This window comes from Brachionichthys hirsutus, unplaced genomic scaffold, assembly GCF_040956055.1.
Source record: "Brachionichthys hirsutus isolate HB-005 unplaced genomic scaffold, CSIRO-AGI_Bhir_v1 contig_934, whole genome shotgun sequence".
Taxonomy (NCBI): domain Eukaryota; kingdom Metazoa; phylum Chordata; class Actinopteri; order Lophiiformes; family Brachionichthyidae; genus Brachionichthys; species Brachionichthys hirsutus.
Genome location: NW_027180481.1, coordinates 68,470 through 88,965, shown reverse-complemented (window position 1 = coordinate 88,965; position 20,496 = coordinate 68,470). Strand labels below are relative to the sequence as shown.

At 46.4% G+C, this 20,496-nt stretch overlaps 19 non-coding genes across 19 annotated transcripts; all 19 read left to right on the top strand.

Annotated features, from left to right (window-relative positions):
* Window positions 1-1,214: 1,214 nt before the first annotated feature.
* On the top strand, window positions 1,215-1,285 carry trnag-gcc (transfer RNA glycine (anticodon GCC)). The gene has a single exon. It is a non-coding gene; the product is annotated as a tRNA-Gly (tRNA).
* Window positions 1,286-1,931: 646 nt separating this feature from the next.
* On the top strand, window positions 1,932-2,014 carry trnal-cag (transfer RNA leucine (anticodon CAG)). The gene has a single exon. It is a non-coding gene; the product is annotated as a tRNA-Leu (tRNA).
* Window positions 2,015-2,260: 246 nt separating this feature from the next.
* trnag-gcc (transfer RNA glycine (anticodon GCC)) lies at window positions 2,261-2,331 on the top strand. Its single transcript has one exon. It is a non-coding gene; the product is annotated as a tRNA-Gly (tRNA).
* A 2,738-nt stretch (window positions 2,332-5,069) lies between these two features.
* On the top strand, window positions 5,070-5,152 carry trnal-aag (transfer RNA leucine (anticodon AAG)). The gene has a single exon. It is a non-coding gene; the product is annotated as a tRNA-Leu (tRNA).
* A 246-nt stretch (window positions 5,153-5,398) lies between these two features.
* On the top strand, window positions 5,399-5,469 carry trnag-gcc (transfer RNA glycine (anticodon GCC)). Its single transcript has one exon. It is a non-coding gene; the product is annotated as a tRNA-Gly (tRNA).
* A 1,691-nt stretch (window positions 5,470-7,160) lies between these two features.
* trnal-aag (transfer RNA leucine (anticodon AAG)) lies at window positions 7,161-7,243 on the top strand. The gene has a single exon. It is a non-coding gene; the product is annotated as a tRNA-Leu (tRNA).
* A 963-nt stretch (window positions 7,244-8,206) lies between these two features.
* Window positions 8,207-8,289, top strand: trnal-cag (transfer RNA leucine (anticodon CAG)). The gene has a single exon. It is a non-coding gene; the product is annotated as a tRNA-Leu (tRNA).
* Window positions 8,290-9,252: 963 nt separating this feature from the next.
* Window positions 9,253-9,335, top strand: trnal-cag (transfer RNA leucine (anticodon CAG)). Its single transcript has one exon. It is a non-coding gene; the product is annotated as a tRNA-Leu (tRNA).
* Window positions 9,336-10,298: 963 nt separating this feature from the next.
* Window positions 10,299-10,381, top strand: trnal-aag (transfer RNA leucine (anticodon AAG)). The gene has a single exon. It is a non-coding gene; the product is annotated as a tRNA-Leu (tRNA).
* Window positions 10,382-10,627: 246 nt separating this feature from the next.
* Window positions 10,628-10,698, top strand: trnag-gcc (transfer RNA glycine (anticodon GCC)). The gene has a single exon. It is a non-coding gene; the product is annotated as a tRNA-Gly (tRNA).
* Window positions 10,699-11,344: 646 nt separating this feature from the next.
* On the top strand, window positions 11,345-11,427 carry trnal-cag (transfer RNA leucine (anticodon CAG)). The gene has a single exon. It is a non-coding gene; the product is annotated as a tRNA-Leu (tRNA).
* A 963-nt stretch (window positions 11,428-12,390) lies between these two features.
* On the top strand, window positions 12,391-12,473 carry trnal-aag (transfer RNA leucine (anticodon AAG)). The gene has a single exon. It is a non-coding gene; the product is annotated as a tRNA-Leu (tRNA).
* Window positions 12,474-13,436: 963 nt separating this feature from the next.
* On the top strand, window positions 13,437-13,519 carry trnal-cag (transfer RNA leucine (anticodon CAG)). The gene has a single exon. It is a non-coding gene; the product is annotated as a tRNA-Leu (tRNA).
* Window positions 13,520-14,482: 963 nt separating this feature from the next.
* trnal-cag (transfer RNA leucine (anticodon CAG)) lies at window positions 14,483-14,565 on the top strand. The gene has a single exon. It is a non-coding gene; the product is annotated as a tRNA-Leu (tRNA).
* A 967-nt stretch (window positions 14,566-15,532) lies between these two features.
* On the top strand, window positions 15,533-15,615 carry trnal-aag (transfer RNA leucine (anticodon AAG)). The gene has a single exon. It is a non-coding gene; the product is annotated as a tRNA-Leu (tRNA).
* Window positions 15,616-16,578: 963 nt separating this feature from the next.
* Window positions 16,579-16,661, top strand: trnal-cag (transfer RNA leucine (anticodon CAG)). The gene has a single exon. It is a non-coding gene; the product is annotated as a tRNA-Leu (tRNA).
* A 963-nt stretch (window positions 16,662-17,624) lies between these two features.
* trnal-cag (transfer RNA leucine (anticodon CAG)) lies at window positions 17,625-17,707 on the top strand. Its single transcript has one exon. It is a non-coding gene; the product is annotated as a tRNA-Leu (tRNA).
* A 963-nt stretch (window positions 17,708-18,670) lies between these two features.
* Window positions 18,671-18,753, top strand: trnal-cag (transfer RNA leucine (anticodon CAG)). Its single transcript has one exon. It is a non-coding gene; the product is annotated as a tRNA-Leu (tRNA).
* Window positions 18,754-19,720: 967 nt separating this feature from the next.
* Window positions 19,721-19,803, top strand: trnal-aag (transfer RNA leucine (anticodon AAG)). Its single transcript has one exon. It is a non-coding gene; the product is annotated as a tRNA-Leu (tRNA).
* Window positions 19,804-20,496: the final 693 nt, after the last annotated feature.

Genomic DNA, 20,496 nt, shown 5'->3' with positions numbered 1-20,496 from the left:
AGAGTTCACATATAAATATTTTGGAGCCAGGTCTAGTCAGGGGATGACAAAAGTCCAACGATGTCATGCTCTGCAGACCATGAATTTCCATGCAAAACGTCCATGACTATGTAATAACAGATTGTTTTAGATCCCGTTCTGATTCCATCATTTTGTCTAGTCTTTTAAGCATTGGTGGTTCAGTGGTAGAATTCTCGCCTGCCATGCGGGAGACCTGGGCTCAATTCCCAGCCAACGCAAACTCGCTTCTTGTGGAACATGTTAAACTAACAGCGACTCAATGCTGAATAAACTAACTTTATGTGACACATTCTCGGACTTCAGAGTGTCGGAAGACTTTGTTTGTCACACATTCTGGACACAATGCCAAAGCTAACCTCATCAAGTGAAACCTTCAGTATGTCTCAATGTGCATCATGAGAGATGATTAGTTGAAGACTGCGTGGTTCTGGACTGCTTGTTCGTGATTTGCTTCTCTGGCAGTGGAAACTGATGCTGTATTGGTACTATGCTGCTACTACATCTCGTTCAGATGCCTCCTGGACACCTCCATCGGATGGTGGTCCGGGCATGGTCCACCAGGAGGATGCCTTGAGGAGACGGAGGACACACTGGAGAGACTTTGTCTCTTGGCTGACCAGGCAATGCCTTGGGAATCCACTGGAGGAGGTGTCTTTGGCAAGGGAAGTCTGGAAATACCTGCTCATCCTGTTGCCTTCGTGACACTGGCCTGGATTAGTGGTGAAACATGGATGGATAGTGGTACTATGATGCCATAATTTGATTTCCAACCGTTGACCTGCGTTTCGGCTTGATCGCTTACATTTATGGTGACAATCGATCGATGTGGGTTGCCTTGAGTTTTGTGAACATTCTCGCTGGGTGGTCGGGATGGCAGAGCGGTCTAAGGCGCTGCGTTCAGGTCGCAGTCTCCTCTGGAGGCGTGGGTTCAGATCCCGCTTCTGACAGATTTGACTTGACTCAGGTAAATTCATTTAACAAAATTTTGATTCTTTCTATATTTCACCGTCAGAACATTTTACTGAAGAGTTCACATATATTTATTTTGGAGCCAGGTCTAGTCAGGGGATGACAAAAGTCCAACGATGTCATGCTCTGCAGACCATGAATTTCCATGCAAAACATCCATGACTATGTAATAACAGATTGTTTTAGATTCCGTTCTGATTCCATCATTTTGTCCGGTCTTCTAAGCATTGGTGGTTCAGTGGTAGAATTCTCGCCTGCCATGCGGGAGACCTGGGTTCAATTCCCAGCCAACGCAAACTTGCTTCTTGTGGGAGATGTTAAACTAACAGCGACTCAATGCTGAATAAACCAACCTTATGTGACACATTCTTGGATTTCAGAGTGTCGGAAGACTTTGTTTGTCTCACATTCTGGGCACGATGCCAAAGCTAACCTCATCAAGTGAAACCTTCAGTGTGTCTCGATGTGCATCATGAGAGATGATCAGTTGAAGACTGCGTGGTTTTGGACTGCTTGTTCGTGATTTGCTTCTCCGGCAGTGGAAACTGATGCTCTATTGGTACTATGCTGCTACTACATCTCGTTCAGATGCCTCCTGGACACCTCCATTGGATGGTGGTCCGGGCATGGTCCACCAGGAGGATGCCTTGAGGAGACGGAGGACACACTGGAGAGACTTTGTCTCTTGGCTGACCAGGCAATGCCTTGGGAATCCACTGGAGGAGGTGTCTTTGGCAAGGGAAGTCTGGAAATACCTGCTCATCCTGTTGCCTTTGTGACACTGGCCTGGATTAGTGGTGAAACATGGATGGATAGTGGTACTATGATGCCATAATTTGATTTCCAACCGTTGACCTGCGTTTCGGCTTGATCGCTTACATTTATGGTGACAATCGATCGATGTGGGTTGCCTTGAGTTTTGTGAACGTTCTCGCTGGGTGGTCGGGATGGCAGAGCGGTCTAAGGCGCTGCGTTCAGGTCGCAGTCTCCTCTGGAGGCGTGGGTTCAAATCCCGCTTCTGACAGATTTGACTTGACTCAGGTAAATTCATTTAACAAAATTTTGATTCTTTCTATATTTCACCGTCAGAACATTTTACTGAAGAGTTCACATATATTTATTTTGGAGCCAGGTCTAGTCAGGGGATGACAAAAGTCCAACGATGTCATGCTCTGCAGACCATGAATTTCCATGCAAAACATCCATGACTATGTAATAACAGATTGTTTTAGATTCCGTTCTGATTCCATCATTTTGTCCGGTCTTCTAAGCATTGGTGGTTCAGTGGTAGAATTCTCGCCTGCCATGCGGGAGACCTGGGTTCAATTCCCAGCCAACGCAAACTTGCTTCTTGTGGGAGATGTTAAACTAACAGCGACTCAATGCTGAATAAACCAACCTTATGTGACACATTCTTGGATTTCAGAGTGTCGGAAGACTTTGTTTGTCTCACATTCTGGGCACGATGCCAAAGCTAACCTCATCAAGTGAAACCTTCAGTGTGTCTCGATGTGCATCATGAGAGATGATCAGTTGAAGACTGCGTGGTTTTGGACTGCTTGTTCGTGATTTGCTTCTCCGGCAGTGGAAACTGATGCTCTATTGGTACTATGCTGCTACTACATCTCGTTCAGATGCCTCCTGGACACCTCCATTGGATGGTGGTCCGGGCATGGTCCACCAGGAGGATGCCTTGAGAAGACGGAGGACACGCTGGAGAGACTTTGTCTCTCGGCTGACCAGGCAATGCCTTGGGAATCCACTGGAGGAGGTGTCTTTGGCAAGGGAAGTCTGGAAATACCTGCTCATCCTGTTGCCTTCGTGACATTGGCCTGGATTAGTGGTGGAACATGGATGGATAGTGGTACTATGATGCCATAATTTGATTTCCAACCGTTAACCTGCGTTTCGGCTTGATTGCTTACATTTATGGTGACAATCAATCGATGTGGGTTGCCTTGAGTTTTGTGAACCCCCCCGCAGGGTGGTCAGGATGGCCGAGCGGTCTAAGGCGCTGCGTTCAGGTCGCAGTCTCCTCTGGAGGCGTGTGTTCAAATCCCGCTTCTGACAGCTTTAACTTGACTCAGGTAAATTCATTTAACAAAATTTTGATTCTTTCTATATTTCACCGTCAGAACATTTTACTGAAGAGTTCACATATATTTATTTTGGAGCCAGGTCTAGTCAGGGGATGACAAAAGTCCAACGATGTCATGCTCTGCAGACCATGAATTTCCATGCAAAACGTCCATGACTATGTAATAACAGATTGTTTTAGATCCCGTTCTGATTCCATCATTTTGTCTGGTCTTTTAAGCATTGGTGGTTCAGTGGTAGAATTCTCGCCTGCCATGCGGGAGACCTGGGCTCAATTCCCAGCCAACGCAAACTCGCTTCTTGTGGGAGATGTTAAACTAACAGCGACTCAATGCTGAATAAACTAACTTTATGTGACACATTCTCGGACTTCAGAGTGTCGGAAGACTTTGTTTGTCACACATTCTGGACACAATGCCAAAGCTAACCTCATCAAGTGAAACCTTCAGTATGTCTCAATGTGCATCATGAGAGATGATTAGTTGAAGACTGCGTGGTTCTGGACTGCTTGTTCGTGATTTGCTTCTCTGGCAGTGGAAACTGATGCTGTATTGGTACTATGCTGCTACTACATCTCGTTCAGATGCCTCCTGGACACCTCCATCGGATGGTGGTCCGGGCATGGTCCACCAGGAGGATGCCTTGAGGAGACGGAGGACACACTGGAGAGACTTTGTCTCTTGGCTGACCAGGCAATGCCTTGGGAATCCACTGGAGGAGGTGTCTTTGGCAAGGGAAGTCTGGAAATACCTGCTCATCCTGTTGCCTTCGTGACACTGGCCTGGATTAGTGGTGAAACATGGATGGATAGTGGTACTATGATGCCATAATTTGATTTCCAACCGTTAACCTGCGTTTCGGCTTGATTGCTTACATTTATGGTGACAATCAATCGATGTGGGTTGCCTTGAGTTTTGTGAACCCCCCCGCAGGGTAGTCAGGATGGCCGAGCGGTCTAAGGCGCTGCGTTCAGGTCGCAGTCTCCTCTGGAGGCGTGTGTTCAAATCCCGCTTCTGACAGCTTTAACTTGACTCAGGTAAATTCATTTAACAAAATTTTGATTCTTTCTATATTTCACCGTCAGAACATTTTACTGAAGAGTTCACATATATTTATTTTGGAGCCAGGTCTAGTCAGGGGATGACAAAAGTCCAACGATGTCATGCTCTGCAGACCATGAATTTCCATGCAAAACGTCCATGACTATGTAATAACAGATTGTTTTAGATCCCGTTCTGATTCCATCATTTTGTCTGGTCTTTTAAGCATTGGTGGTTCAGTGGTAGAATTCTCGCCTGCCATGCGGGAGACCTGGGCTCAATTCCCAGCCAACGCAAACTCGCTTCTTGTGGAAGATGTTAAACTAACAGCGACTCAATGCTGAATAAACTAACTTTATGTGACACATTCTCGGACTTCAGAGTGTCGGAAGACTTTGTTTGTCACACATTCTGGACACAATGCCAAAGCTAACCTCATCAAGTGAAACCTTCAGTATGTCTCAATGTGCATCATGAGAGATGATTAGTTGAAGACTGCGTGGTTCTGGACTGCTTGTTCGTGATTTGCTTCTCTGGCAGTGGAAACTGATGCTGTATTGGTACTATGCTGCTACTACATCTCGTTCAGATGCCTCCTGGACACCTCCATCGGATGGTGGTCCGGGCATGGTCCACCAGGAGGATGCCTTGAGGAGACGGAGGACACACTGGAGAGACTTTGTCTCTTGGCTGACCAGGCAATGCCTTGGGAATCCACTGGAGGAGGTGTCTTTGGCAAGGGAAGTCTGGAAATACCTGCTCATCCTGTTGCCTTCGTGACACTGGCCTGGATTAGTGGTGAAACATGGATGGATAGTGGTACTATGATGCCATAATTTGATTTCCAACCGTTGACCTGCGTTTCGGCTTGATCGCTTACATTTATGGTGACAATCGATCGATCTGGGTTGCCTTGAGTTTTGTGAACATTCTCGCTGGGTGGTCGGGATGGCCGAGCGGTCTAAGGCGCTGCGTTAAGGTCGCAGTCTCCTCTGGGGGCGTGGGTTTAAATCCCGCTTCTGACAGCTTCAACTTGACTCAGGTAAAGTCATTTAACAAAATTTTTAGTCTTTCTTTATTTCACCGTCAGAACATTTTACTGAAGAGTTCACATATAAATATTTTGGAGCCAGGTCTAGTCAGGGGATGACAAAAGTCCAACGATGTCATGCTCTGCAGACCATGAATTTCCATGCAAAACATCCATGACTATGTAATAACAGATTGTTTTAGATTCCGTTCTGATTCCATCATTTTGTCCGGTCTTCTAAGCATTGGTGGTTCAGTGGTAGAATTCTCGCCTGCCATGCGGGAGACCTGGGTTCAATTCCCAGCCAACGCAAACTTGCTTCTTGTGGGAGATGTTAAACTAACAGCGACTCAATGCTGAATAAACCAACCTTATGTGACACATTCTTGGATTTCAGAGTGTCGGAAGACTTTGTTTGTCTCACATTCTGGGCACGATGCCAAAGCTAACCTCATCAAGTGAAACCTTCAGTGTGTCTCGATGTGCATCATGAGAGATGATCAGTTGAAGACTGCGTGGTTTTGGACTGCTTGTTCGTGATTTGCTTCTCCGGCAGTGGAAACTGATGCTCTATTGGTACTATGCTGCTACTACATCTCGTTCAGATGCCTCCTGGACACCTCCATTGGATGGTGGTCCGGGCATGGTCCACCAGGAGGATGCCTTGAGAAGACGGAGGACACGCTGGAGAGACTTTGTCTCTCGGCTGACCAGGCAATGCCTTGGGAATCCACTGGAGGAGGTGTCTTTGGCAAGGGAAGTCTGGAAATACCTGCTCATCCTGTTGCCTTCGTGACATTGGCCTGGATTAGTGGTGGAACATGGATGGATAGTGGTACTATGATGCCATAATTTGATTTCCAACCGTTAACCTGCGTTTCGGCTTGATTGCTTACATTTATGGTGACAATCAATCGATGTGGGTTGCCTTGAGTTTTGTGAACCCCCCGCAGGGTAGTCAGGATGGCCGAGCGGTCTAAGGCGCTGCGTTCAGGTCGCAGTCTCCTCTGGAGGCGTGTGTTCAAATCCCGCTTCTGACAGCTTTAACTTGACTCAGGTAAATTCATTTAACAAAATTTTGATTCTTTCTATATTTCACCGTCAGAACATTTTACTGAAGAGTTCACATATATTTATTTTGGAGCCAGGTCTAGTCAGGGGATGACAAAAGTCCAACGATGTCATGCTCTGCAGACCATGAATTTCCATGCAAAACGTCCATGACTATGTAATAACAGATTGTTTTAGATCCCGTTCTGATTCCATCATTTTGTCTGGTCTTTTAAGCATTGGTGGTTCAGTGGTAGAATTCTCGCCTGCCATGCGGGAGACCTGGGCTGAATTCCCAGCCAACGCAAACTCGCTTCTTGTGGAAGATGTTAAACTAACAGCGACTCAATGCTGAATAAACTAACTTTATGTGACACATTCTCGGACTTCAGAGTGCGGGAAGACTTTGTTTGTCACACATTCTGGACACAATGCCAAAGCTAACCTCATCAAGTGAAACCTTCAGTATGTCTCAATGTGCATCATGAGAGATGATTAGTTGAAGACTGCGTGGTTCTGGACTGCTTGTTCGTGATTTGCTTCTCTGGCAGTGGAAACTGATGCTGTATTGGTACTATGCTGCTACTACATCTCGTTCAGATGCCTCCTGGACACCTCCATCGGATGGTGGTCCGGGCATGGTCCACCAGGAGGATGCCTTGAGGAGACGGAGGACACACTGGAGAGACTTTGTCTCTTGGCTGACCAGGCAATGCCTTGGGAATCCACTGGAGGAGGTGTCTTTGGCAAGGGAAGTCTGGAAATACCTGCTCATCCTGTTGCCTTCGTGACACTGGCCTGGATTAGTGGTGAAACATGGATGGATAGTGGTACTATGATGCCATAATTTGATTTCCAACCGTTGACCTGCGTTTCGGCTTGATCGCTTACATTTATGGTGACAATCGATCGATGTGGGTTGCCTTGAGTTTTGTGAACATTCTCGCTGGGTGGTCGGGATGGCCGAGCGGTCTAAGGCGCTGCGTTAAGGTCGCAGTCTCCTCTGGAGGCGTGGGTTTAAATCCCACTTCTGACAGCTTCAACTTGACTCAGGTAAAGTCATTTAACAAAATTTTTAGTCTTTCTTTATTTCACCGTCAGAACATTTTACTGAAGAGTTCACATATAAATATTTTGGAGCCAGGTCTAGTCAGGGGATGACAAAAGTCCAACGATGTCATGCTCTGCAGACCATGAATTTCCATGCAAAACGTCCATGACTATGTAATAACAGATTGTTTTAGATCCCGTTCTGATTCCATCATTTTGTCTGGTCTTTTAAGCATTGGTGGTTCAGTGGTAGAATTCTCGCCTGCCATGCGGGACACCTGGGCTCAATTCCCAGCCAACGCAAACTCGCTTCTTGTGGAAGATGTTAAACTAACAGCGACTCAATGCTGAATAAACTAACTTTATGTGACACATTCTCGGACTTCAGAGTGTCGAAAGACTTTGTTTGTCTCACATTCTGGACACAATGCCAAAGCTAACCTCATCAAGTGAAACCTTCAGTGTGTCTCAATGTGCATCATGAGAGATGATCAGTTGAAGACTGCGTGGTTTTGGACTGCTTGTTCGTGATTTGCTTCTCTGGCAGTGGAAACTGATGCTGTATTGGTACTATGCTGCTACTACATCTCGTTCAGATGCCTCCTGGACACCTCCATCGGATGGTGGTCCGGGCATGGTCCACCAGGAGGATGCCTTGAGAAGACGGAGGACACACTGGAGAGACTTTGTCTCTCGGCTGACCAGGCAATGCCTTGGGAATCCACTGGAGGAGGTGTCTTTGGCAAGGGAAGTCTGGAAATACCTGCTCATCCTGTTGCCTTCGTGACATTGGCCTGGATTAGTGGTGGAACATGGATGGATAGTGGTACTATGATGCCATAATTTGATTTCCAACCGTTGACCTGCGTTTCGGCTTGATTGCTTCCATTTATGGTGACTATCAATCGATGTGGGTTGCCTTGAGTTTTGTGAACACTCTCGCAGGGTAGTCAGGATGGCCGAGCGGTCTAAGGCGCTGCGTTCAGGTCGCAGTCTCCTCTGGAGGCGTGGGTTCAAATCCCACTTCTGACAGCTCTAACTTGACTCAGGTAAATTCATTTAACAAAATTTTGATTCTTTCTATATTTCACCGTCAGAACATTTTACTGAAGAGTTCACATATAAATATTTTGGAGCCAGGTCTAGTCAGGGGATGACAAAAGTCCAACGATGTCATGCTCTGCAGACCATGAATTTCCATGCAAAACGTCCATGACTATGTAATAACAGATTGTTTTAGATCCCGTTCTGATTCCATCATTTTGTCTGGTCTTTTAAGCATTGGTGGTTCAGTGGTAGAATTCTCGCCTGCCATGCGGGAGACCTGGGCTCAATTCCCAGCCAACGCAAACTCGCTTCTTGTGGGAGATGTTAAACTAACAGCGACTCAATGCTGAATAAACTAACTTTATGTGACACATTCTCGGACTTCAGAGTGTCGGAAGACTTTGTTTGTCACACATTCTGGACACAATGCCAAAGCTAACCTCATCAAGTGAAACCTTCAGTATGTCTCAATGTGCATCATGAGAGATGATTAGTTGAAGACTGCGTGGTTCTGGACTGCTTGTTCGTGATTTGCTTCTCTGGCAGTGGAAACTGATGCTGTATTGGTACTATGCTGCTACTACATCTCGTTCAGATGCCTCCTGGACACCTCCATCGGATGGTGGTCCGGGCATGGTCCACCAGGAGGATGCCTTGAGGAGACGGAGGACACACTGGAGAGACTTTGTCTCTTGGCTGACCAGGCAATGCCTTGGGAATCCACTGGAGGAGGTGTCTTTGGCAAGGGAAGTCTGGAAATACCTGCTCATCCTGTTGCCTTCGTGACACTGGCCTGGATTAGTGGTGAAACATGGATGGATAGTGGTACTATGATGCCATAATTTGATTTCCAACCGTTAACCTGCGTTTCGGCTTGATTGCTTACATTTATGGTGACAATCAATCGATGTGGGTTGCCTTGAGTTTTGTGAACCCCCCCGCAGGGTAGTCAGGATGGCCGAGCGGTCTAAGGCGCTGCGTTCAGGTCGCAGTCTCCTCTGGAGGCGTGTGTTCAAATCCCGCTTCTGACAGCTTTAACTTGACTCAGGTAAATTCATTTAACAAAATTTTGATTCTTTCTATATTTCACCGTCAGAACATTTTACTGAAGAGTTCACATATATTTATTTTGGAGCCAGGTCTAGTCAGGGGATGACAAAAGTCCAACGATGTCATGCTCTGCAGACCATGAATTTCCATGCAAAACGTCCATGACTATGTAATAACAGATTGTTTTAGATCCCGTTCTGATTCCATCATTTTGTCTGGTCTTTTAAGCATTGGTGGTTCAGTGGTAGAATTCTCGCCTGCCATGCGGGAGACCTGGGCTCAATTCCCAGCCAACGCAAACTCGCTTCTTGTGGAAGATGTTAAACTAACAGCGACTCAATGCTGAATAAACTAACTTTATGTGACACATTCTCGGACTTCAGAGTGTCGGAAGACTTTGTTTGTCACACATTCTGGACACAATGCCAAAGCTAACCTCATCAAGTGAAACCTTCAGTATGTCTCAATGTGCATCATGAGAGATGATTAGTTGAAGACTGCGTGGTTCTGGACTGCTTGTTCGTGATTTGCTTCTCTGGCAGTGGAAACTGATGCTGTATTGGTACTATGCTGCTACTACATCTCGTTCAGATGCCTCCTGGACACCTCCATCGGATGGTGGTCCGGGCATGGTCCACCAGGAGGATGCCTTGAGGAGACGGAGGACACACTGGAGAGACTTTGTCTCTTGGCTGACCAGGCAATGCCTTGGGAATCCACTGGAGGAGGTGTCTTTGGCAAGGGAAGTCTGGAAATACCTGCTCATCCTGTTGCCTTCGTGACACTGGCCTGGATTAGTGGTGAAACATGGATGGATAGTGGTACTATGATGCCATAATTTGATTTCCAACCGTTGACCTGCGTTTCGGCTTGATCGCTTACATTTATGGTGACAATCGATCGATCTGGGTTGCCTTGAGTTTTGTGAACATTCTCGCTGGGTGGTCGGGATGGCCGAGCGGTCTAAGGCGCTGCGTTAAGGTCGCAGTCTCCTCTGGGGGCGTGGGTTTAAATCCCACTTCTGACAGCTTCAACTTGACTCAGGTAAAGTCATTTAACAAAATTTTTAGTCTTTCTTTATTTCACCGTCAGAACATTTTACTGAAGAGTTCACATATAAATATTTTGGAGCCAGGTCTAGTCAGGGGATGACAAAAGTCCAACGATGTCATGCTCTGCAGACCATGAATTTCCATGCAAAACATCCATGACTATGTAATAACAGATTGTTTTAGATTCCGTTCTGATTCCATCATTTTGTCCGGTCTTCTAAGCATTGGTGGTTCAGTGGTAGAATTCTCGCCTGCCATGCGGGAGACCTGGGTTCAATTCCCAGCCAACGCAAACTTGCTTCTTGTGGGAGATGTTAAACTAACAGCGACTCAATGCTGAATAAACCAACCTTATGTGACACATTCTTGGATTTCAGAGTGTCGGAAGACTTTGTTTGTCTCACATTCTGGGCACGATGCCAAAGCTAACCTCATCAAGTGAAACCTTCAGTGTGTCTCGATGTGCATCATGAGAGATGATCAGTTGAAGACTGCGTGGTTTTGGACTGCTTGTTCGTGATTTGCTTCTCCGGCAGTGGAAACTGATGCTCTATTGGTACTATGCTGCTACTACATCTCGTTCAGATGCCTCCTGGACACCTCCATTGGATGGTGGTCCGGGCATGGTCCACCAGGAGGATGCCTTGAGAAGACGGAGGACACGCTGGAGAGACTTTGTCTCTCGGCTGACCAGGCAATGCCTTGGGAATCCACTGGAGGAGGTGTCTTTGGCAAGGGAAGTCTGGAAATACCTGCTCATCCTGTTGCCTTCGTGACATTGGCCTGGATTAGTGGTGGAACATGGATGGATAGTGGTACTATGATGCCATAATTTGATTTCCAACCGTTAACCTGCGTTTCGGCTTGATTGCTTACATTTATGGTGACAATCAATCGATGTGGGTTGCCTTGAGTTTTGTGAACCCCCCCGCAGGGTAGTCAGGATGGCCGAGCGGTCTAAGGCGCTGCGTTCAGGTCGCAGTCTCCTCTGGAGGCGTGTGTTCAAATCCCGCTTCTGACAGCTTTAACTTGACTCAGGTAAATTCATTTAACAAAATTTTGATTCTTTCTATATTTCACCGTCAGAACATTTTACTGAAGAGTTCACATATATTTATTTTGGAGCCAGGTCTAGTCAGGGGATGACAAAAGTCCAACGATGTCATGCTCTGCAGACCATGAATTTCCATGCAAAACGTCCATGACTATGTAATAACAGATTGTTTTAGATCCCGTTCTGATTCCATCATTTTGTCTGGTCTTTTAAGCATTGGTGGTTCAGTGGTAGAATTCTCGCCTGCCATGCGGGAGACCTGGGCTGAATTCCCAGCCAACGCAAACTCGCTTCTTGTGGAAGATGTTAAACTAACAGCGACTCAATGCTGAATAAACTAACTTTATGTGACACATTCTCGGACTTCAGAGTGTCGGAAGACTTTGTTTGTCACACATTCTGGACACAATGCCAAAGCTAACCTCATCAAGTGAAACCTTCAGTATGTCTCAATGTGCATCATGAGAGATGATTAGTTGAAGACTGCGTGGTTCTGGACTGCTTGTTCGTGATTTGCTTCTCTGGCAGTGGAAACTGATGCTGTATTGGTACTATGCTGCTACTACATCTCGTTCAGATGCCTCCTGGACACCTCCATCGGATGGTGGTCCGGGCATGGTCCACCAGGAGGATGCCTTGAGGAGACGGAGGACACACTGGAGAGACTTTGTCTCTTGGCTGACCAGGCAATGCCTTGGGAATCCACTGGAGGAGGTGTCTTTGGCAAGGGAAGTCTGGAAATACCTGCTCATCCTGTTGCCTTCGTGACACTGGCCTGGATTAGTGGTGAAACATGGATGGATAGTGGTACTATGATGCCATAATTTGATTTCCAACCGTTGACCTGCGTTTCGGCTTGATCGCTTACATTTATGGTGACAATCGATCGATGTGGGTTGCCTTGAGTTTTGTGAACGTTCTCGCTGGGTGGTCGGGATGGCCGAGCGGTCTAAGGCGCTGCGTTAAGGTCGCAGTCTCCTCTGGAGGCGTGGGTTTAAATCCCACTTCTGACAGCTTCAACTTGACTCAGGTAAAGTCATTTAACAAAATTTTTAGTCTTTCTTTATTTCACCGTCAGAACATTTTACTGAAGAGTTCACATATAAATATTTTGGAGCCAGGTCTAGTCAGGGGATGACAAAAGTCCAACGATGTCATGCTCTGCAGACCATGAATTTCCATGCAAAACGTCCATGACTATGTAATAACAGATTGTTTTAGATCCCGTTCTGATTCCATCATTTTGTCTGGTCTTTTAAGCATTGGTGGTTCAGTGGTAGAATTCTCGCCTGCCATGCGGGACACCTGGGCTCAATTCCCAGCCAACGCAAACTCGCTTCTTGTGGAAGATGTTAAACTAACAGCGACTCAATGCTGAATAAACTAACTTTATGTGACACATTCTCGGACTTCAGAGTGTCGAAAGACTTTGTTTGTCTCACATTCTGGACACAATGCCAAAGCTAACCTCATCAAGTGAAACCTTCAGTGTGTCTCAATGTGCATCATGAGAGATGATCAGTTGAAGACTGCGTGGTTTTGGACTGCTTGTTCGTGATTTGCTTCTCTGGCAGTGGAAACTGATGCTGTATTGGTACTATGCTGCTACTACATCTCGTTCAGATGCCTCCTGGACACCTCCATCGGATGGTGGTCCGGGCATGGTCCACCAGGAGGATGCCTTGAGAAGACGGAGGACACACTGGAGAGACTTTGTCTCTCGGCTGACCAGGCAATGCCTTGGGAATCCACTGGAGGAGGTGTCTTTGGCAAGGGAAGTCTGGAAATACCTGCTCATCCTGTTGCCTTCGTGACATTGGCCTGGATTAGTGGTGGAACATGGATGGATAGTGGTACTATGATGCCATAATTTGATTTCCAACCGTTGACCTGCGTTTCGGCTTGATTGCTTCCATTTATGGTGACTATCAATCGATGTGGGTTGCCTTGAGTTTTGTGAACACTCTCGCAGGGTAGTCAGGATGGCCGAGCGGTCTAAGGCGCTGCGTTCAGGTCGCAGTCTCCTCTGGAGGCGTGGGTTCAAATCCCACTTCTGACAGCTCTAACTTGACTCAGGTAAATTCATTTAACAAAATTTTGATTCTTTCTATATTTCACCGTCAGAACATTTTACTGAAGAGTTCACATATAAATATTTTGGAGCCAGGTCTAGTCAGGGGATGACAAAAGTCCAACGATGTCATGCTCTGCAGACCATGAATTTCCATGCAAAACGTCCATGACTATGTAATAACAGATTGTTTTAGATCCCGTTCTGATTCCATCATTTTGTCTGGTCTTTTAAGCATTGGTGGTTCAGTGGTAGAATTCTCGCCTGCCATGCGGGAGACCTGGGCTCAATTCCCAGCCAACGCAAACTCGCTTCTTGTGGAAGATGTTAAACTAACAGCGACTCAATGCTGAATAAACTAACTTTATGTGACACATTCTCGGACTTCAGAGTGTCGAAAGACTTTGTTTGTCTCACATTCTGGACACAATGCCAAAGCTAACCTCATCAAGTGAAACCTTCAGTGTGTCTCAATGTGCATCATGAGAGATGATCAGTTGAAGACTGCGTGGTTTTGGACTGCTTGTTCGTGATTTGCTTCTCTGGCAGTGGAAACTGATGCTGTATTGGTACTATGCTGCTACTACATCTCGTTCAGATGCCTCCTGGACACCTCCATCGGATGGTGGTCCGGGCATGGTCCACCAGGAGGATGCCTTGAGAAGACGGAGGACACACTGGAGAGACTTTGTCTCTCGGCTGACCAGGCAATGCCTTGGGAATCCACTGGAGGAGGTGTCTTTGGCAAGGGAAGTCTGGAAATACCTGCTCATCCTGTTGCCTTCGTGACATTGGCCTGGATTAGTGGTGGAACATGGATGGATAGTGGTACTATGATGCCATAATTTGATTTCCAACCGTTGACCTGCGTTTCGGCTTGATTGCTTCCATTTATGGTGACTATCAATCGATGTGGGTTGCCTTGAGTTTTGTGAACCCTCTCGCAGGGTAGTCAGGATGGCCGAGTGGTCTAAGGCGCTGCGTTCAGGTCGCAGTCTCCTCTGGAGGCGTGGGTTCAAATCCCACTTCTGACAGCTCTAACTTGACTCAGGTAAATTCATTTAACAAAATTTTGATTCTTTCTATATTTCACCGTCAGAACATTTTACTGAAGAGTTCACATATATTTATTTTGGAGCCAGGTCTAGTCAGGGGATGACAAAAGTCCAACGATGTCATGCTCTGCAGACCATGAATTTCCATGCAAAACGTCCATGACTATGTAATAACAGATTGTTTTAGATCCCGTTCTGATTCCATCATTTTGTCTGGTCTTTTAAGCATTGGTGGTTCAGTGGTAGAATTCTCGCCTGCCATGCGGGAGACCTGGGCTCAATTCCCAGCCAACGCAAACTCGCTTCTTGTGGAACATGTTAAACTAACAGTGACTCAATGCTGAATAAACTAACTTTATGTGCGTGACACATTCTCGGACTTCAGAGTGTCGGAAGACTTTGTTTGTCACACATTCTGGACACAATGCCAAAGCTAACCTCATCAAGTGAAACCTTCAGTATGTCTCAATGTGCATCATGAGAGATGATTAGTTGAAGACTGCGTGGTTCTGGACTGCTTGTTCGTGATTTGCTTCTCTGGCAGTGGAAACTGATGCTGTATTGGTACTATGCTGCTACTACATCTCGTTCAGATGCCTCCTGGACACCTCCATCGGATGGTGGTCCGGGCATGGTCCACCAGGAGGATGCCTTGAGGAGACGGAGGACACACTGGAGAGACTTTGTCTCTTGGCTGACCAGGCAATGCCTTGGGAATCCACTGGAGGAGGTGTCTTTGGCAAGGGAAGTCTGGAAATACCTGCTCATCCTGTTGCCTTCGTGACACTGGCCTGGATTAGTGGTGAAACATGGATGGATAGTGGTACTATGATGCCATAATTTGATTTCCAACCGTTGACCTGCGTTTCGGCTTGATCGCTTACATTTATGGTGACAATCGATCAATGTGGGTTGCCTTGAGTTTTGTGAACATTCTCGCTGGGTGGTCGGGATGGCCGAGCGGTCTAAGGCGCTGCGTTAAGGTCGCAGTCTCCTCTGGGGGCGTGGGTTTAAATCCCACTTCTGACAGCTTCAACTTGACTCAGGTAAAGTCATTTAACAAAATTTTTAGTCTTTCTTTATTTCACCGTCAGAACATTTTACTGAAGAGTTCACATATAAATATTTTGGAGCCAGGTCTAGTCAGGGGATGACAAAAGTCCAACGATGTCATGCTCTGCAGACCATGAATTTCCATGCAAAACGTCCATGACTATGTAATAACAGATTGTTTTAGATCCCGTTCTGATTCCATCATTTTGTCTGGTCTTTTAAGCATTGGTGGTTCGGTGGTAGAATTCTCGCCTGCCATGCGGGAGACCTGGGTTCAATTCCCAGCCAACGCAAACTCGCTTCTTGTGGAAGATGTTAAACTAACAGCGACTCAGTGCTGAATAAACTAACTTTATGTGACACATTCTTGGACTTCAGAGTGTCGAAAGACTTTGTTTGTCTCACATTCTGGACACAATGCCAAAGCTAACCTCATCAAGTGAAACCTTCAGTGTGTCTCAATGTGCATCATGAGAGATGATCAGTTGAAGACTGCGTGGTTTTGGACTGCTTGTTCGTGATTTGCTTCTCTGGCAGTGGAAACTGATGCTGTATTGGTACTATGCTGCTACTACATCTCGTTCAGATGCCTCCTGGACACCTCCATCGGATGGTGGTCCGGGCATGGTCCACCAGGAGGATGCCTTGAGAAGACGGAGGACACACTGGAGAGACTTTGTCTCTCGGCTGACCAGGCAATGCCTTGGGAATCCACTGGAGGAGGTGTCTTTGGCAAGGGAAGTCTGGAAATACCTGCTCATCCTGTTGCCTTCGTGACATTGGCCTGGATTAGTGGTGGAACATGGATGGATAGTGGTACTATGATGCCATAATTTGATTTCCAACCGTTGACCTGCGTTTCGGCTTGATTGCTTCCATTTATGGTGACTATCAATCGATGTGGGTTGCCTTGAGTTTTGTGAACACTCTCGCAGGGTAGTCAGGATGGCCGAGCGGTCTAAGGCGCTGCGCTCAGGTCGCAGTCTCCTCTGGAGGCGTGGGTTCAAATCCCACTTCTGACAGCTCTAACTTGACTCAGGTAAATTCATTTAACAAAATTTTGATTCTTTCTATATTTCACCATCAGAACATTTTACTGAAGAGTTCACATATAAATATTTTGGAGCCAGGTCTAGTCAGGGGATGACAAAAGTCCAACGATGTCATGCTCTGCAGACCATGAATTTCCATGCAAAACGTCCATGACTATGTAATAACAGATTGTTTTAGATCCCGTTCTGATTCCATCATTTTGTCTGGTCTTTTAAGCATTGGTGGTTCGGTGGTAGAATTCTCGCCTGCCATGCGGGAGACCTGGGTTCAATTCCCAGCCAACGCAAACTCGCTTCTTGTGGAAGATGTTAAACTAACAGCGACTCAGTGCTGAATAAACTAACTTTATGTGACACATTCTTGGACTTCAGAGTGTCGAAAGACTTTGTTTGTCTCACATTCTGGACACAATGCCAAAGCTAACCTCATCAAGTGAAACCTTCAGTGTGTCTCAATGTGCATCATGAGAGATGATCAGTTGAAGACTGCGTGGTTTTGGACTGCTTGTTCGTGATTTGCTTCTCTGGCAGTGGAAACTGATGCTGTATTGGTACTATGCTGCTACTACATCTCGTTCAGATGCCTCCTGGACACCTCCATCGGATGGTGGTCCGGGCATGGTCCACCAGGAGGATGCCTTGAGAAGACGGAGGACACACTGGAGAGACTTTGTCTCTCGGCTGACCAGGCAATGCCTTGGGAATCCACTGGAGGAGGTGTCTTTGGCAAGGGAAGTCTGGAAATACCTGCTCATCCTGTTGCCTTCGTGACATTGGCCTGGATTAGTGGTGGAACATGGATGGATAGTGGTACTATGATGCCATAATTTGATTTCCAACCGTTGACCTGCGTTTCGGCTTGATTGCTTCCATTTATGGTGACTATCAATCGATGTGGGTTGCCTTGAGTTTTGTGAACACTCTCGCAGGGTAGTCAGGATGGCCGAGCGGTCTAAGGCGCTGCGCTCAGGTCGCAGTCTCCTCTGGAGGCGTGGGTTCAAATCCCACTTCTGACAGCTCTAACTTGACTCAGGTAAATTCATTTAACAAAATTTTGATTCTTTCTATATTTCACCATCAGAACATTTTACTGAAGAGTTCACATATAAATATTTTGGAGCCAGGTCTAGTCAGGGGATGACAAAAGTCCAACGATGTCATGCTCTGCAGACCATGAATTTCCATGCAAAACGTCCATGACTATGTAATAACAGATTGTTTTAGATCCCGTTCTGATTCCATCATTTTGTCTGGTCTTTTAAGCATTGGTGGTTCAGTGGTAGAATTCTCGCCTGCCATGCGGGAGACCTGGGCTCAATTCCCAGCCAACGCAAACTCGCTTCTTGTGGAAGATGTTAAACTAACAGCGACTCAATGCTGAATAAACTAACTTTATGTGACACATTCTCGGACTTCAGAGTGTCGAAAGACTTTGTTTGTCTCACATTCTGGACACAATGCCAAAGCTAACCTCATCAAGTGAAACCTTCAGTGTGTCTCAATGTGCATCATGAGAGATGATCAGTTGAAGACTGCGTGGTTTTGGACTGCTTGTTCGTGATTTGCTTCTCTGGCAGTGGAAACTGATGCTGTATTGGTACTATGCTGCTACTACATCTCGTTCAGATGCCTCCTGGACACCTCCATCGGATGGTGGTCCGGGCATGGTCCACCAGGAGGATGCCTTGAGAAGACGGAGGACACACTGGAGAGACTTTGTCTCTCGGCTGACCAGGCAATGCCTTGGGAATCCACTGGAGGAGGTGTCTTTGGCAAGGGAAGTCTGGAAATACCTGCTCATCCTGTTGCCTTCGTGACATTGGCCTGGATTAGTGGTGGAACATGGATGGATAGTGGTACTATGATGCCATAATTTGATTTCCAACCGTTGACCTGCGTTTCGGCTTGATTGCTTCCATTTATGGTGACTATCAATCGATGTGGGTTGCCTTGAGTTTTGTGAACCCTCTCGCAGGGTAGTCAGGATGGCCGAGTGGTCTAAGGCGCTGCGTTCAGGTCGCAGTCTCCTCTGGAGGCGTGGGTTCAAATCCCACTTCTGACAGCTCTAACTTGACTCAGGTAAATTCATTTAACAAAATTTTGATTCTTTCTATATTTCACCGTCAGAACATTTTACTGAAGAGTTCACATATATTTATTTTGGAGCCAGGTCTAGTCAGGGGATGACAAAAGTCCAACGATGTCATGCTCTGCAGACCATGAATTTCCATGCAAAACGTCCATGACTATGTAATAACAGATTGTTTTAGATCCCGTTCTGATTCCATCATTTTGTCTGGTCTTTTAAGCATTGGTGGTTCAGTGGTAGAATTCTCGCCTGCCATGCGGGAGACCTGGGCTCAATTCCCAGCCAACGCAAACTCGCTTCTTGTGGAACATGTTAAACTAACAGTGACTCAATGCTGAATAAACTAACTTTATGTGCGTGACACATTCTCGGACTTCAGAGTGTCGGAAGACTTTGTTTGTCACACATTCTGGACACAATGCCAAAGCTAACCTCATCAAGTGAAACCTTCAGTATGTCTCAATGTGCATCATGAGAGATGATTAGTTGAAGACTGCGTGGTTCTGGACTGCTTGTTCGTGATTTGCTTCTCTGGCAGTGGAAACTGATGCTGTATTGGTACTATGCTGCTACTACATCTCGTTCAGATGCCTCCTGGACACCTCCATCGGATGGTGGTCCGGGCATGGTCCACCAGGAGGATGCCTTGAGGAGACGGAGGACACACTGGAGAGACTTTGTCTCTTGGCTGACCAGGCAATGCCTTGGGAATCCACTGGAGGAGGTGTCTTTGGCAAGGGAAGTCTGGAAATACCTGCTCATCCTGTTGCCTTCGTGACACTGGCCTGGATTAGTGGTGAAACATGGATGGATAGTGGTACTATGATGCCATAATTTGATTTCCAACCGTTGACCTGCGTTTCGGCTTGATCGCTTACATTTATGGTGACAATCGATCAATGTGGGTTGCCTTGAGTTTTGTGAACATTCTCGCTGGGTGGTCGGGATGGCCGAGCGGTCTAAGGCGCTGCGTTAAGGTCGCAGTCTCCTCTGGGGGCGTGGGTTTAAATCCCACTTCTGACAGCTTCAACTTGACTCAGGTAAAGTCATTTAACAAAATTTTTAGTCTTTCTTTATTTCACCGTCAGAACATTTTACTGAAGAGTTCACATATAAATATTTTGGAGCCAGGTCTAGTCAGGGGATGACAAAAGTCCAACGATGTCATGCTCTGCAGACCATGAATTTCCATGCAAAACGTCCATGACTATGTAATAACAGATTGTTTTAGATCCCGTTCTGATTCCATCATTTTGTCTGGTCTTCTAAGCATTGGTGGTTCGGTGGTAGAATTCTCGCCTGCCATGCGGGAGATCTGGGTTCAATTCCCAGCCAACGCAAACTCGCTTCTTGTGGAAGATGTTAAACTAACAGCGACTCAATGCTGAATAAACTAACTTTATGTGACACATTCTTGGACTTCAGAGTGTCGAAAGACTTTGTTTGTCTCACATTCTGGACACAATGCCAAAGCTAACCTCATCAAGTGAAACCTTCAGTGTGTCTCAATGTGCATCATGAGAGATGATCAGTTGAAGACTGCGTGGTTTTGGACTGCTTGTTCGTGATTTGCTTCTCTGGCAGTGGAAACTGATGCTGTATTGGTACTATGCTGCTACTACATCTCGTTCAGATGCCTCCTGGACACCTCCATCGGATGGTGGTCCGGGCATGGTCCACCAGGAGGATGCCTTGAGAAGACGGAGGACACACTGG